The sequence below is a fragment of the Cupressus sempervirens genome, chromosome 10, assembly GCF_028749045.1.
Source record: "Cupressus sempervirens isolate cs-2001-9-10 chromosome 10, ASM2874904v1, whole genome shotgun sequence".
Taxonomy (NCBI): domain Eukaryota; kingdom Viridiplantae; phylum Streptophyta; class Pinopsida; order Cupressales; family Cupressaceae; genus Cupressus; species Cupressus sempervirens.
The window spans coordinates 508,656,708-508,674,689 of NC_143127.1; positions in this window are offsets into that span (position 1 = coordinate 508,656,708).

The window sequence follows — 17,982 nt, forward strand, 5'->3', positions numbered from 1 at the left end:
ATTTGTTAAAGTGGAAGTATTTTCCTCATTAGCTAGTTAAGTTATACCATCTTTAGTGAAATATTGTTTTGGATAGATTAAATTGAATTCCTATTGTTATTCTCTAAATTATTAAATAGGAAGGGAACATGTCATAAATCTAGTCTATAATCTAAATTGGGAGTAAGTGAGAACTTTAGAAATTCTATTAATTAGATTAGATTAGAAGAGTTTTGGATTGCTCTAGATAACTTCAGAATAACATGTCAAACACTATTCATAGTGCAAACACCCCCCCCCCCCCCCAATCATTGAGTCTCTTTAGATGATCCTTATAGAGGACAACCTTGTACACACCCTGGTTGATATTTGAATTAAAAACTAAATGATGCAATTTGACAATACAACGATCTTGCACATCAAAAGTCAAGATTATCTTTCATTTCATCTATTCAGGAGATCATTTGCATAAGTTATAAACAAGGGTTTGTATCTAATATATAGAGGATAACATGCAAAGAAAGCATTGCTTGGCCTACCAATGGGGCCCACTTCTAGTAGTGCATGCCAATGAGGCTCACCTCTAGCAAGGCCCACCTCCCCTATAAAGGGATTTTTTTTTCAAATGGGCATAATTTTCACTCGAAAAGTATTTTTCTTCAAACAAGATATCATCAAAAAGATGATGATGAGCTTTATGCATTTATGGAGATTTGGATGAGTTTTTTTGCCTTTTTATCCACTTTTTGTGGATTGAAATTTGGCATCACATTTCTCCTCATTTGGCCATAACTTTCACCATGGCGTTCCATTTTTCAAAAATGAGATATCACTAGAAAGTTGGTGAAGAACACTATGCAATTATAGAGATCATTTTTCTAGATTTTATTTTTGGTTCATTTTGTACATGAATTTATAATTTCAGCCATTATGATCCTATTAAGCATTGTAAATAAAAATAGCTTTGTAAACACACTAAACTATAAAGCTCCCAACTTATAATACTTGTGGGAGTGATTTTTTATCTAGTAATGGGGGTGATCTTGTACTATTTTGATTTCATTGGTTTCTCTTTTATTGGTCTTAGTATAGTGGGGAAATTAAAAAATAAACTCATAACTCCATGTAATTGTGAACCATTAGAAAAATCAATGGAATTATTTAAGGGAAAAAGGATACACTTGATATGTACATGAATCTATTCCTATAGCTACTAATATTAATTATTTTCAAGCATGGGAGATCAATTGTAAGAAAGCTCATTGTTACAATTTTTACTAGTCTCTTTTGATATACAAATTCATCTTGAATCATTCAAGACACCTAAAGAGGCTCAAGAGGCTCTTAAAAAAATTATGGTAAAAGTAACAAGATTAAAGGTTATCAATTTGATATGATTGGATGAATCTTGATCCAAATAGTTTCAACAACTTCTAAAACTACATCTCCAAAAAAAACTAAAGGGTTGCAAGATAATTAAGGAAGATATACAAGTGATTTTCAATGTCTTATCCAAGCTTGGTTCTGAGTACTCTATATTTGTTTCTACCTTTCATACCAATAGGATTTATATGGGGTCTGCATATGTCAATCCTACTTTTGATGTATTTTCAAATCTTTTAATTCAAGAGGAAGCATAACTAATCCAAATGGAAGTCGTCCAGATATCCAAGTCACAAATATTGATTGCTAGTGAGCCTCTAGTACAGAAAGAAGCATGGAATCCTAAAAAGAAACAAAGAAGGAAAATAAGAAGGGACATAAAGAATTTGAATCTTCTTCCTAAAATAGGGAATCATTTACAAAAGAGAAGCACACATGTGCATATTTCAAGAAATATGAGCATGATGAACATCATTGATTTTGTTTTTTCAATGGTTAGTTGAAGCATCTTTTGAAACAAAATAAAATTGATTCACTTTCAAAAGATTCACAGTCTTCATCTAATACAAAGAAACAAAAGAAGAAACCACTTCTTGCAACTGCAGATCATAAATCATGGAGATGGATCCTTGGTTCTGGAACTTCAAATCATATGGCTTCATCACATAATATATTCTCTTCATTTGAAACTAATTCATCACCAAATATCCTAATGGATAACAACACATTTATGAGTGCTTAAGATCATTCAATGGCGTCTTCTATGTACCTTCATTGTCAATAAATATTCTTTCAATCTATTAGATCATACATGGTGGGGAATGGAAAAGTATCTAATTGACTCCAAATTCTATAATTATTCAAAATTTACATACTAGAGATGCTATAGTTTTTGGAGAGGTAGATCATCAATCTTGACTAAACACATCCTCATACTTTTCTGATATTGTTCCTTTGGATGATGTACACACTTAAGCATCTAGTGTAGAAACTTTTGAGAAGATTTGATATGGTAAGTGAATATTGACATTCTTTCAACTAAGATTCAAGAGAAATGTAATTGTATTACATCTCCTACATTAACTAGTGTTTCTAATTATTCTAGTACTATGACTCTATTAATTCATTACAACAAGATATTTATTCTCTTCCAGGCATAGCTTCGTTGGATGAGTACTTGACAAATTTTATTGGTCTATTTTGTGATTCCTACATTATAAATTTGGAGGAAACTATTGATGGAATTTGTGTTCTCTTCCTTCTATAGTTGTTGTGATAGAACATTTTGATCCTTATCTTCTTTCTCTACTTGACCATTCTTTCAAGATTGACATAATAGTGGATACTTAGATACAACAGTTGGAAGAGGTCACTTTATCTTCAAAGGAGACACTTGGGTCATTGACACTTTTTCTACATTCATCCTTAGGTGATCCTGACTTGTCTTGTTTAGCAGAGTCGCATAGTGCATATGATTTGGAAGACACCTTTTAGTATTAACATGGGGATAGTTGAGCAAGCTCCATAGATTCCATCCATTTTGAGGCTTCTTTCTATAGATTGGGGATGCTTCATTGATGCACCTTTGGTTTTTATTCTTCCTAAGGGGAGGAATGTTGTTCTATACTTATGGAAAGTTTTCTAAATCAAGCTTAGAGCATCTACTATAAGTGTACATTCTACATTGAGGGGTGATACTTGGTCTATCTTCCTCTTCTTCTCTCCTATATGTTAGAAATGCTTTAGAATAACTGAGAGGGGGGGTGAATCAGTTATTCAAGGCCCTAATGTCCAATTCAAACTTTTTCACTAAGTGCAGTAAGCCCATTCAACTATTCATTCATCCGAGCTTTAACTTTCCTAATCAGCAAGTTATTGTAAATCAACATGCAAGCATGACACATAAAGAATCAACACATAACACAGTGATTTACATGGAAACCCAATTTGGGAAAAACCACCAGTAACATGCTACTCAATTCTCACTCTTTTGAAGTGATGCCTTGTGAAAGGCTTGCCTTGTTAAAGGCTTACAACACACTGTTAAATGTGACCTTGTTAGAGGATTTATCCACCCTATTAAAAGTGGGTCTGGTTAGAGGACTTTAGAACATTCACTTAGAATGCCACCCTATTAAAAGATTTACAAATGGCTATTAAACTAACCTAAGTCCATAGGATTTTCATGTCTAATACAATTGCTAGAGAGTATTAGAAAATCTTTGACCTAATTTCAAAATACAACTTAACTTACAAATCTCATATCACTCTTCAGCTCTTCACATTGTATGGCCTTCAATCTCTGCAACTCTGTCAGCTTGCCCTCCTTTTAAGCTTTGTCTCCTTGAGTCTCCATGCTCAATGTACCAGTGCAATCATCTTTCTCTTACCACTTTATCGAAGCAGACCCTTTGTGCTCTTCCTTCTCCTAGATGCCTTCTCCTTGACACCCTTCTAACCTCTTTGCTATTTTGGCTCACCACCAGTAGCAGCAGCAACTCTTTGCTTCTTGGTCTATGACTCCTTAAATAGAAGTCTTGCAGTTCCTTTCTCACTTGATTCTTCCTTCTTTTAGTTTCAATTCGTATGGATTAGGTCGGATTCATTGAATCTAACCCATATTATGTTTCCTCTAGAAACTTCTTGAATAATCCTTTTGAATTCACTCAAAAATGGTTTACATAAAATTTTGTGCCACCAGATCGTCATCTTTATCCTCCAACTAGTTCACAAAATTCAAGATAACAAATATGTCGGCTCAGATTTGGCAAATCTTTGACATTTCCAATAATGCAATAGCTCAACACTTGAAATACTGGTGCTCGACACATACTGTGTTACTCAACATCAACTACATTTTTCTGATGCTCGGCACCTACTAAGTTTTTTTGATGCTTGCCACCTACTAATTTTTTCTAATGCTCGACACCTGAAGTTCACTTGGCACCTATTACTTTGCTCGGTACTTGAAGATTACTTGGCACACACTAGATTTTTCATTTGCTCGGCTTAAACTAGCTTGCTTGACACCCACTAATGAACTTAGTTTAAGCATTGCAGTCAGCCTTATTACAACTTATTCTTCCAATGTTTCTAAGTGTAGCCAACCTCTATATCTTTGAGTATGTTATCAATATGTATCATTTAACCATTGTCTTAACTGATCCTTGCACTTCATTACAATATCATAACTCAACATTTCCCTTAGGTGCTCTTGTTACATCTTGTTGATTAAATCCTCTTCATCAATCAAGTGATAGTACTTGGATCTTATAAGCAATTGTCATTCCTACAAATAGTAGGGTTGACATCAATGCCAAAACAATTATTGAAAACATTATTTTAACAATAATCTCTCTTTCAATCAATCTTCTTCATCAATGATCTTTTCAATCAGATTTCCAACACTATATGGAGATTATTTTTTGTATGTGCATGATGTATGTCATAATGGGGGAAGTCTTGACCACTCCTTCCATTCATGCATCTTTCTATCCTTGTCATCTGTCTTTTTGGGGGAGGGTTTTTCCTATGAAGTTATCCCTCTTTTCTTCATTTATGAGAGGGTACATTTTAGTTGTACATGGGTACCCAACATGGCTTTTTTTTCAAGACCCATGCAACATTATTGCACTCTCTAAGTTGCACTTGTTGGGGGGCTATTAGAGTAAATGGTTCCTTTCTATTTCACTCTTGACTTAAGCCTACTGAGGTGAACTTATTTATTAGGGGGATATTATTTATTTGGATATTATTTTAGGACAATATTGTTTGGTCCTACTTTGACTCCACCTTCTCCCATGACATGGTTGAGTCTTACTTGAACTCTAGCTCCTCTTAAGATATGGTTTCAAGTCTAACATGGACTCTACTCTTCTAGGGGGTATGTTGTTGAGTTCTTTTAGGATGCTACTTCCTCCAGGTTGAGACATATGTATCAACCTTGTATGTGCTTCCTATCATCTCTTTCCTATATAAATAGGCTAGCTTGCATATATGAAGCATATTAGAGATTGTATTATCCATATTAGAGATATATTCGGCTTATTGTATTTTCCATATTGGGAATACTTGGATATTTCATATATTGGAGTTTTCTCTTGATATTGAGCATTCACATCAAGTTTCTCTAATTGTGTTATTCAATTTATTTTATTTCTAGTACTGTTATCTAACTCTTTCAATTTAATTTTGGCTTTTATATGTATTTTAACAAATTCTAGCAGTGATTTCATCTTTTGTGGGTGATAGCTTATCTCCTCCTTATCATTGTCTCTTATTTCCTTTCCTATGTAAGAAGGCTCATTATGTACATTATTTTCATGCTCGTTAGGTCAATAATATCATTTTTGCATCTTGGTGCAATTGCCAGTCCATTTTCTTATGGAAGTTAGTTTGGTCTTTCTTTTGATCCTGAGGGTATTGTAGATTTGTTTATATAATATGGGATCAATGAAAACTAGATTCAAATATTAAACTCAAGATATTTAATGTAGAAGTTAGCCTATATTTGTAGAAATCTAGGAGAATGAAACCTTGAAGCCTAGTTTTAAAAAAATAAGGATTTGAAAATACTATAAAAAATGGCAATAAGTTGATGAGTTTTTAATCAAATCCAATTGCCCAATAATGTATATGATATCCAACATGTATTAGATGGTCAATTTTGATACGTGTGATCCTTTTATACTTGGTTTTTGTTCAAGCAAATAATTGTTTGCCAATTTAGAGGTTTGAATTTGATTCCCCATTGATTATGTATTGTTGGGTGCTTGAGGGGTCACTGAAATAGTTTGTGTCTAATAACTCAAAAATTGTATTGGATCGCTTTCGAAGCATATTTTTCTTATTCCTATTTTGTTTGAAGTGAAGTAAAAAAATTAAGCTCATCAAACTTTAGTGAAAATCTTGAGGAATGGATTTGGTTGGATGGCACTTCTCAAAATATTATAATAGCTCAAGACCTTAAGTTGCAAGGTTGGTAGAGAAGGTGAGGAACAAACTTTATAGGTTGGGATCACACCACACAAAACTATATCATTTTTATAAAATTATCTTTAAATGGTTATTTTGAATTTGTTAATGACTAACTTTTTACTTCATCGTTACATTTTTCACAAAACTATGACCACTTCCAAAAAATACATGAAGATGGAGTTGAGATCTTTATCTTTCAACAATCAAAATTTTTAAAAAAATATGAATCGATATTAACTAATAGTTTTCTAAATTAGGTGTGTGAGTGGACCGAGAGAGGCATTGATCAATTCTTAAGCTACAAATGGGCTAGAGTCTCATCTGTGACTAGAATGTCTAAAAAATTGTGTTCCCAAGATGGCTAATGAAAATAACTATATACAAACCATATTTCACGAAGATGTAATGTCTCCTTTTTTAAGTCATTTCAACATATTTGGAGACTTCAACTTTCTTGGGAGGATTGCGCTTTTGTGGAAAGGAATCCCAATAGTGTACTCATGAGAACAAAATAGGTCCATTGTTATTTTTTAAATATAACTTTGATATTTTGGATCACTCAAGCTTCTTGGTTGCCATGTGTGAAAAGCTTCAATCTTCATTAAGATAGATAACCTACAAACTTAAAAAGTTATTTTATAGGCAGAACTCATATTGTTCTTTGAAAATCATGCAAAAATATAATAAAAAATATGTATACATCAAAATTCAAATATAAGAACGGATTCAAATTTCTTTATTTTAATTTTTTAATTTTATTTTCTCAAAAAAATTACTTGTAGAAATATGTTTCTATTATAAATGTAGAATTTTAGAAAGTGTACAATTTAATAATTTTTATTTATTTTCTTACATCAAATTTCTATCCATATTTGTTAGTATCTTTGGTGTATTTAATTTTTAATAAATAAAGTCAATTTATAACATAATAAAATATAATTTTCCCATAACCTTATGAAATGATTCAAGTATATGGTATTTCCATAAATTGTTGGGAAGATTAACTGATTCTGGAGAAAGAAGTGCTGCGTTGTCATATCTATTCCAATTTATATTGAATAAAAAGTTAGAGATACAGATTTTAAAGATATTTTTGTTATAAGAAAAATGAAATCTTTCCTTATTGGTTAATGTATTTTATGCTTTTACTATTTCGACAAGTTCTTCCCACTCAGTTTTCTTAACGTAAAATGATGATCGCCACCTTGTTGGAGGACGAAGAGGGTTTAAGCCCTAAAAAAACAATTTTTGAAGGTAAAATCTGCAATTTGATGGATCAAAACAGGCATGCCAGCGCTCAGACTTAATCGAGATTGCAACAGCTACTACAGTTTGACGAGATTTCAGATCCAAGGAATAAAACAAGGCATTTTAGGCCCTAAAAATCCTCTCTGTTAACGCCGCACTGTGGAAACCCTTGTGGCAGGTTTAAAACCCTTATGTCGTTTTTATCAGTGAAAGTCGCAGGAAATTGTAACGGTGTGAGTAAGGAGTGTGTTGAACAAGCAAATCCATGACAGTTGCTAGTGGAACTGTGAGACCATTGCCCTACTGTTTGAGATTAGGGCACGATAAGCTCGGTACCACAGCCTTGTCTGCCAGATCAAAATTAGTGTTTTACGAAAAATCATGTGACCAGTTTGGAGAATTGTAAGCTTATTTCGCAAGAGAATTTTCTGCATGGGAGGTTAGAACTTTATCATTTTGCTTCTACTTAAATTTTTAGATTTTTCATAGAACATTCTGATAACAAAAAAAAATTGAATATGGTTGTCCAGCTCATTATGTTAGCAGTTCCAGATTGCAAACTTTTTTAAAATATATGTAGTGAATCTTGTGACAAGCAACTGCTTAAACACCACTTAGAAGATCCGAACAAGATATATTTGAAATCAACATTATCAAACCGATGACATTTTGTCAAACATTTATCCTATTTTGAGGAAAATTTAGCCAAAAAAGAAATTGAGTATAGAATACAACCGCAACCTCTATGCGGCATATATAATGCACCATTATTAAAGTATGTTATTGCCCCATAACAGATTATTCCCCCCTGCCCTACCATTATTTAGCACGCTCTAGTAGTTTGTTAATCTAACTCCTGGCTTTGACAGTGCAGCATAGAGAATGTCACAGTCAGGAGTCAGGGAATTAACATATTATTAAAGCATGTTTAATAATTATTCAACACATTTAATGGTGCATTATATATGTGCTGTATAGTCATACCACTGACATATTTGATATTCCTTAATACAATATACTTTTGTAATTACAATACACTCTTGTAATTCCATGTTGGAATATTCTAATGTTTCCTCTATTTATAATTAGTTATAATATCAAGTTAATATATTAGTTGATTAAATATGAAGTAGTTGTTTCTTAAAACTAACTAAAAATATTATATGATATTGGAGTCAAAATTTTAATCCAAGAGGGCAATTTACAGTTTTATTAGTTCAGTTTTAAGTTGGGAAGCAATCAATGAAGGAATGATGTCTTAAACAAGATGCTTTAGGTTCATTTAGGTCAAATTTCCAATGTTTAGTGAAGATATCATAAATGACTTTGTTGTCAAGTTGAAGAGCCACATTGATGTGTTGTAGCTGAGAGAAAGTGTGACTAGCACCCATGAATGAGTACATGCATCTACATACATTTTCTAAATTGAGAGAAGAAGACTTGGCAAATGGCAATATTTTGCTTCTTGTGACGGAAGTGGTGATAGTGTATCTTTTGGTAGATGAAAAATAGATCCATTTGCTCATTCCTAACAACATGTTCTCCTATGTTGTGAGAAGTCAACACGATCTACGGAGTTTTTTCTAATTAAAAATAGTGCAAGCAGCAATCCTAGACATTGGGTATTGCTCGACTGGTATGATATGTACCTTGGTTTCAAGAAGACTCTCTTTTGTAGTAGAAGAGATATTAATGTTGGTAGAATATGGTAGAATATATTTCATGACATGTCTAAAGTAATGGGTAGGGTATATGGGACATGTCTTGTAATGGGACATATTAAGATTGAACTTCTAAGTCAAAGTTGTTAAGTAGCAAATCAACTTTAATGACTTCTTGATGGTTATTAGTCACCAAGCCACAAAATTGTATTACTAACAAAACTATTTGTGGAAAAACAATTAAGAAGCTAGAAAGATTTTTAGATGACAATGGCAACCATCTCATATTGTTTGTAACAAAAGTGACAAAGGTCTATAACATGGTTGCATAAAAAATAAAAACTTATTTCTTTTTCTCCTTTGTGTTGTTATTGGATATTTACATCCATTATTACGAATGTTTGTTGAGTAACTCATGCTTGTCCTCAACTATATAAATTGATGATTATAGTTGGATGTGTCCCTCCTAATAATTGTTCTAAGCAAATGTGTCTTAATTCATAATTAAGGTAAAGTAGATGTTTTTGTCTCTACCCACACAGAATATATTACAAGGTAATTGGTAAATACTTGCTTATTAATAACAGAGACCGAAAGGTCAATTTATACAAAAGGAAGAGACGATGTTTCCTTAGGAAACGATCGTAAAGAATAGAAACATTCTATTCCAGAGAAAGCAAAAAATGAAAGCAAAATAAAGCTAAAGATATTTACAAGATAACCATTAACTAATAATAGACGTCTTATCTATTATTGTAATACCCTCCCTTAATGGTTAATCTATCTAACACACCAAGTTGTCCTCTGAATTTGACAAACTTATCAGGACCAAGAGGCTTGGTGAGAATGTCTGCAGTCTGATTTGAGGTAGGAACATACTGCAGATCTATAGTCCCGTCTTCAACCAGCTGTCGTATGTAATGACAATGAACATCCACATGCTTGGTTCGTTCATGGAAGACTGGATTCCGAGCTAACTTGATAACGCCTTCGTTATCAACAAACAGAGTAGTCGGTCCTGCTGGTGACATCTGCATATCCCCAAGCATCTAACAAAGCTAGACAGCTTCACATCCTGCCTTAACAGTCCCTCTGTATTCAGCCTCTGTAGAAGAGAGAGAAACTGCCTGCTGCTTCTTGCTGGTCCATGTGACTGCACCGAATCTCAAACTGAACACATATCCAAATGTTGACTTTTTATCATCAACAGAGCTTGCCCAATCTGAATCTGTGAACCCACTGAGTTTAGGATTAGAACTCCGAGAATACAGAAGTCCATAATCAAAAGTGCCTTTCACATAACGAAGCACACGCTTTGCTGCCATCCAATGATCAGCCTTAGGAGCTGTCATAAAGCGTGAAATATAGCTGACTGCGAAGCTGATATCAGGCCTAGTAGCAGATAGGTAGATGAGGCTGCCTACTAGTTGCCTATACGTAGTATCATCAACGGAAGGAGAATCAGACTTGGCTGATAACTTGAGACCTTTCTCCATAGGTGTAGATGCAGGTTTGCAATCCTGCATTCGGAATTTGTCTAACAAGGCTCTGGCATATTTGGACTGAGAGATGAATATACCAGAAGACTGTTGCCAAACTTCAACACCTAAGCAATAATGCATGAGCCCAAGGTCAGTCATATCAAAAGACTGGCATAAGTGTTGTTTGATTCCCTGAATCAAAGATGCCGAACTGCCAGTGATGATCAGATCATCCACATAGATAACCAGAAGGATGATGTCACTGTCAGTAGTCTTGATGTACAGATTTGAGTCTGAAGAACTCCTCTTGAAGCCTTGATCACTGAGGTACGTATCAATCTTGATGTACCATGCCCGAGGGGCCTGCTTCAAACCATAGAGAGCTTTTACCAATCTGAGAACCTGATGGTCTTTACCAGCAACCTTGAAACCAGGAGGCTGCGTCATGTAGACCTCTTCATGGAGATCACCATTCAGGAAAGCACTCTTTACGTCCATCTGATGGACCTTCCAGCCAAACTGTGCTGCCATGGCTAAGACTAATCTGATGGTGCTCATCTTTGCAGTAGGAGCAAAGGTCTCCTCATAATCAATGCCCTGACACTGAGAAAAGCCCTTTGCCACTAAACGAGCTTTGTACTTATCCAAAGTACCATCTGATTTGTATTTGATTTTGTAGACCCATTTGCAGCTAATGGGTTTCTTCCCTGGGGGAAGATCAGAAAGGACCCAAGTGTTGTTCTTCAGCAGGCTCTAGTGTTCAGATTGCATGGCCTGTTCCCACTCTGGAATTCCTTTAGCCTCGGAATATGTTTGAGGTTCAAACACACTGTGAATGTTGGCCATAAGAGCAAAGTTAACAGAATCTATATTTTTGCTCTTTTTCCGAGTAGTTCTCCCATCAATGAGCTCATCATCATGAAGATCAGCAAGTGTCCTAGCCCACCACTTAGGCCGGAGAGGAGAATGACCAATAGTAGTACTAGGAGATGCTTGATCAGCAGGATCCTGATCAGAAGAATCTAGATCAAACTCAGGTGAAGCATCTTCAAAACGAGGTGATCCTGCAGGAGAAGCCGGAGGTGGCTATACAGGTATCACTGGCAGGACTGGAGCTGTAGGAGCTACTGGAGCCCTCCCATCAGGTGGACCTAATGGAAGCCGAACTCCCAAATCATGAACCTGCATAGGCTGGACTGCTGGATCAAGAACAGGAGAAACAGGCATGAATGGTCCTCGCTGCTCATCAAAGACTACATCGCAGCTGTATATGAGACGAGATGTCTCAACATCAATAAGGCGGTAGGCTTTGTGAAGACTGCTATATCCAGCAAGCATCAGTTTCTGACTCTTGGCATCCAACTTAGTGCGTGAAGCATCAGGGATCCAAACAAAAGCAAGAGAGCCAAAAACCTTCAGGTGGCTGATTCTGGGCTTGCAACCTGACCAGGTCTCTTCTGGAGTTTTACCTTTGACCGCCACTGTGGGTGACCGGTTCAACAGATAAACTGCAATGTTAACTGCTTCTGCCCAAAAACGCTTCGGAACATGTCTGTGTTTGAGCATGGAACGAGCCATCTCGGTGATTGTCCTACTCCGACGTTCAACTACACTATTCTGTTGTGGCGTGTGGGGTGTGGTGAACTGGCGTTGGATGCCATGTGTATCCAAGAAGCTGGAGAAAACATTAGAACAAAATTCCCCCCCATTGTCTGATCTAAGAGTAATAATAGATTTCCCAGACTCTTTTTCAACTAAGGGTTTAAACTTCTGAAATACAATAAATGCATCAGATTTCTTTTTAAGGAAATACACCCACATTTTTCTACTGAAATCATCTACAAACAACAAAAAATACCTATATCCAAGAACAGAAGGAGTGGCCATAGGGCCGCAGATATCAGCATGAACAAGCTGAAGTACTTGAGAAGCTCGCCAAGAATCGCCACTGGGGAAAGGTGTGTGATGTTGCTTCCCAGCCTGACATGCGTCACAAACTCCAAGGTGTTGGGTTTGAATCTCTGGCAAACCAAGAACAAGCTCATCCCGAGCAAGTTGTGAGAGATAATGCACATTTAAGTGCCCATATCGCTGATGCCAAAGTGTGCTGATGGAAGATCGTCGAGCAGCCATAGCTAAGTCGTGAGAATCACCAAAATCAGTAAGTCTGAAAAGACCATGATCCTCAAGACCAACTACAATAGTATACTTAGTCGCCCGATCAGTGATGGTGCACTGATGTGAACTAAAGGTGACTGCCAAGTGTGGAGAATGTCGCAGCAACTGACTGACTGAGAGTAGATTTAGTTCCATCCCTGGAACGTAGTACACATCAAGGAATATGAGCTTCCTCCCAACAGACTGAATTTGAATGTTGCCTTTACCAACAACCGTGTACTCTTCTCCACCACTAAAGATAACAGAATCTGAATAACGCTGGTAGTCAGTAAACCAGTCTCTGCGGTGAGTGAAATGTCGAGAGGCACCTGAATCAATGTACCAGGCAGATGACTGTACATGATCTGCGAGTCTTTTAGCCATGAAGGCGTAAAAGGCAGATTCCACCTGCTCAGTGTGTTGTGCACTGTTCGCTTTGGGTTGCGAACCTGATTGCTTAGACTAGGCAGCTAAGCGTTTCCGACATGCAACCTTCATGTGACCATACTTGTGGCAATAGTTGCATTGAATGTTCTTCTTTTTGGTACCATTGGATGCTGGAGCAGAAGACTTCTATTGAGATGGTTGCTGAAACTTGCCCTTATCCTTCTGAAAGGATTTCACAGCAAAGGCTTGCTCAGTGGAGGTGGAACTGGAGCTGCTACCGAACTGTTGTTTCCACCGATCTTGCTGAAGTAGCAGGGTGCAGAGATCAGTGAACTTTAGATCAACACCAGTAGATGTGATGTTGAGAGTCTCGATAAAATGCTCATAGGAATTTGGTAAACTCCGAAGAGTGATCACCACAATATCCTCTTCCTCCATCTTGCGACCGATGGCAAGTAACTGAACACGGATTTCCTGAATCCGATTCAGGTGTGCCTGGAGCGAGGTGCGCTCATCCATGACAATAGAAAACAGAGTGTTTTTCAGAAAGAAGGCTCTGCTCTTGTCGGAAGTCTCATGAAGACCTTTTAGATGTGTCCAGATTTCGGCCGCTGTCTTGCCAGATGGAATCTGAGAAAGCTGGTCATCAGCTACGGAGAGTTTGAGAAGCATTACTGCCTCTCGATTGTTCAAATCCCATGTATCTTGATTAGGACCCGGAGAAGTCGGACGCTGCTTAACACCCAGAACAAGTTGATCGGTGTTTCGATATTCGAAGATTGCGATGATGCGCTGCTTCCATGTTCCATAATTGCAACCATTGAATTTGGAATTATGCTCGAGCAGAATATTTGTCAGAGATGCCATGGCAGGTTTTTTAATGAAAATCTGTGAAAATCTGTGAAGGCACGTTCTTCGAAGCAAAAATACAGAAGACCCAGAAGAATCAGAGAATGACCCAAAGAGAGCTCGAAAAACCCAGAAGGAATCTGCTGTCGTTTTCTGAATTCGCTGGCTCAAAAATCGAGGCACCCAGAAAAAACGGACTACAACCCAGTTGAGCTCTCGAAAAACCCACCAAAAATCTGCAAACAAAAAAAAAAATTGACCCCAAAAATTAGGGTTTCGAAAAAAACGGCCCTAGCTGAAAAAAGCTTGAAAAAACTTCAGATTTCTTGATGAAAAATGGTCGAATCTGCTTCTCAGAGCACGATGACAGACTGAGACGGCTAAGAGCATGAAGATTTGATATAGAAACATGCAGATTTTCACCCAAAAAATGCGAGTCTCCAAAAAATGGCCACGATTTCCATGCGATTTGCAGACCCGTAATTCGAGAATTTCTCCAAGCAGAAAAACCCTAGGTGGGTTTTGGAGAAATTAGCTGAAATAATTTTGGAAAAATTTAAACAAATAATTTCAAGAAGAAATTATAAATTTTTTCGAAAAAATTTAAGTATTTAGCTCTGATACCATATTACAAGGTAATTGGTAAATACTTGCTTATTAATAACAGAGACCGAAAGGTCAATTTATACAAAAGGAAGAGACGATGTTTCCTTAGGAAACGATCGTAAAGAATAGAAACATTCTATTCCAGAGAAAGCAAAAAATGAAAGCAAACTAAAGCTAAAGATATTTACAAGATAACCATTAACTAATAATAGACGTCTTATCTATTATTGTAATAGAATACACTATTAGAAAATAAGAGGTGGACAACAATTCAAAAGTTTAAAATCAATTGTAAATCGCATCTAATAATGTTTATCAAATGAAAATAAAATCAACAATAACAATAGAAAAAAAAAACATCATACCATGATTATGCAGAGAAATCCCTTTGGGAGAAAACTCCACCAAAAATGAAAGAAATTCGTATTACTTTTCAAAGAACTGCAATACATAAAGATTTCTTCAATCTTGCTTTGAATTGAGCAACATATGTACCTGTAGAACATATTTTGTTGTTTCCAATTCAACTTGCCAAGATCCCATGCATACAAATTTATCTCTTGCATGACACCTAAGCTCTCATGAGAATCCCCAAAAATAGAAGATACTCTTACATGTGTCATAGACTATCAATAGCTTATCTAAGGATTCTCTTACACGTCATAGTATTTCACTCAACTCCATTTTAAGTCCTTATAATTCTCATTGAATTTGTTGTAACATTTTTTTTAAAAGAATTCCATGTTATACCACTCAATGGGCATCTTTGACAACAACTAACTTATTTTCAATGGCATCAAGATGTGGCAAAAATGTCTACTCATAAGATTTGCACCCTTTTAATGGAGCACAATTATTTAATAGCATAAATGTCAAATAACCAACTAAAAGTGAAACAATAAATAACAGATAGTCTAAAATTCATAAGTTTGAAACATCTTAATTTCCAATAGATTTATTAAAACAGAGTCTAAAATTCATAAGTTTGAAACATCTTAATTTCCAATAGATTTATTAAATTGTATCCTTTGATTGAAGTTTAATATAGTCAATCCTACAAAACAAGCGTAATGAGGCTTCTATTATTTATAGGGGTAGAAGCATGTCTTTACTCTCTTTTTTTTAACTATTTAATATTTTTATTTAGTATTGTTGGTCCACCTATCCTTATTTTAAAAATGATAGAACATTATGCTATTTAATTTGTTATAGTTTGTTAAAATATCATATCTAGATTAATATATTTTTTATGTGAATATTTGTCTGTATTAATATATTAATATTTTAGATTAAGGCCAAAAACAAGTTTTGAAGGAACCCGCAGAACCTCAAAATATAATTGTTTATATTCATGTTTTTTATTTTTAAAAAGCCAAAAACTAGGGGGCTGGCCCTTTACATCAGCGGTGGAATGACCATCAAAAACCTATTGGCAACCAACACAAAACCAAATAGTCCCCCTAATGGTTCATATCAAAAACATCATAAATAGTATACAAGAATATAGAGTTACTAGTAATCATACTTTTAAAACCAACCGAGTTGAAGTTAACAAACTGCATGTAAGTGGTCATCGCATCATACCATCTATAGCCCATAAACAAGTTTAGCACAAAAAACAAAACCATCAATAGCAGATGGCGAGAGACCAGAAGAGTACCCAAAAAACAACAAAAACCAGAAAGCTATTAACTAGCCTCTTTTTCTTTCCCTTCCTAGCCATGAGAAACTTGGCCCAGTCTCAGTGAGGGAAGGAGCTTTGTGTCCTTTCCAAGGTTCTCCTCTTCCGAGTTATTAGCCATAGCAGAAGAGTGGTAGCCACCACATGTATCACTTTGAGAGTGAACCTAGAGAAAAGTTTAAATCCCTCTTCCACTGCCATGCAGTTGTCCATCAACTCCTTGTCTTCCTTGCAAGTAAGAGGTTCATTCTCCTTGGTTTTCGGCTTTAGAGTCCTCCTACAATTTTGCTTACCCTGCACATCAAAAATATTAGCATGGCCCTTCAGACTCTCCTGACCTTCTTTTTATAAATTGGGGAGGAAACAGTTTATATTAATGTTATTAAAACAAATAGAATGATTATATATGGTGGTTAGGACAAATAGAATTGAATAAAAATAGAATTGTTTATATTAATGTTATTAAAACAAATAAAATGATTATATATGTTGGTTAGGACACATACAATTGAATAAAAATATTCACAATTTTTTCTATAAAAATTTCTTCGCAGCACTAAAAAGTGTGCCCTACAAAGTGATGAAAAAATCTGATTATAATATGTTAATAGTACATTGCAGAGGACCCTTGTGGTAAACTAGAAGTACGCTTCGATTATTGTGCATTCAACCGCCGAAAGGCATCTATAGTTATTGTTTTGCTTAAAAACTAAATTCTAAATTGATTCAAATAGATGGATTACGTATTGTAATTCAATTTGTTCCAACAGATGTGTCTTGTCATCCTTGTATCAACTTGTGAGGCGGAAAAGCACATGGATGAAACAAAATGACAAATGGATGCAAAAATGGGATATCAACATCCAAGCTTGCCCGGATAACATTAAAGAAATAAAAAAGTTTGTCAATGAAAAATTTCGCAATATTCTGTGGACAAGACACATAGGGAGGAAAAAATCTTATTACATTAAAGAATTTAATCCCACTTCTAGTCATGATGAAAAGGCCTATATAAGGGCACCTATTAATTGGAAAGCAAAAATGTTGATGGCACAAATTAGAACTAGTTCACATCAGCTGCGATGTGAAACTGGTAGATGGCAAGTTCCAAAGGAAGAGTGGGCAGACAGAACATGTTTATTTTGCAATATGGGAACAGTGGAGACAGAGGAACACTTTGTCATGGAATGCTTGGCTTACAACGACATCAGATCTGATTATACAAAAATTTTGCAGAACAAGGACTTCAACTATTTATTTGAGGAAGATCAAGTGAAGAGAACAGCAGAGTTGATTATCAAAATTCAGAGAAGAAGAGACAAGTTAACCAAAACTTTGTAACTGACTAGTTTGGCTCCTGACTCGGGAGGGCGATTGCATGGGTCCCATAGACTACTTTAGTCTCGTGGACGTCATTAAAATCTATCATATCATATCATATCAAAGGTGACTAGTGAGATGTGTCTTGTCATACTTGTATCAAAGGTGACTCGTGATATTCTTATATTGAAGCGGATTATATTGCATTCAATATGCTTGACATATATTGTTTATGTCAACCATAATATTGTAT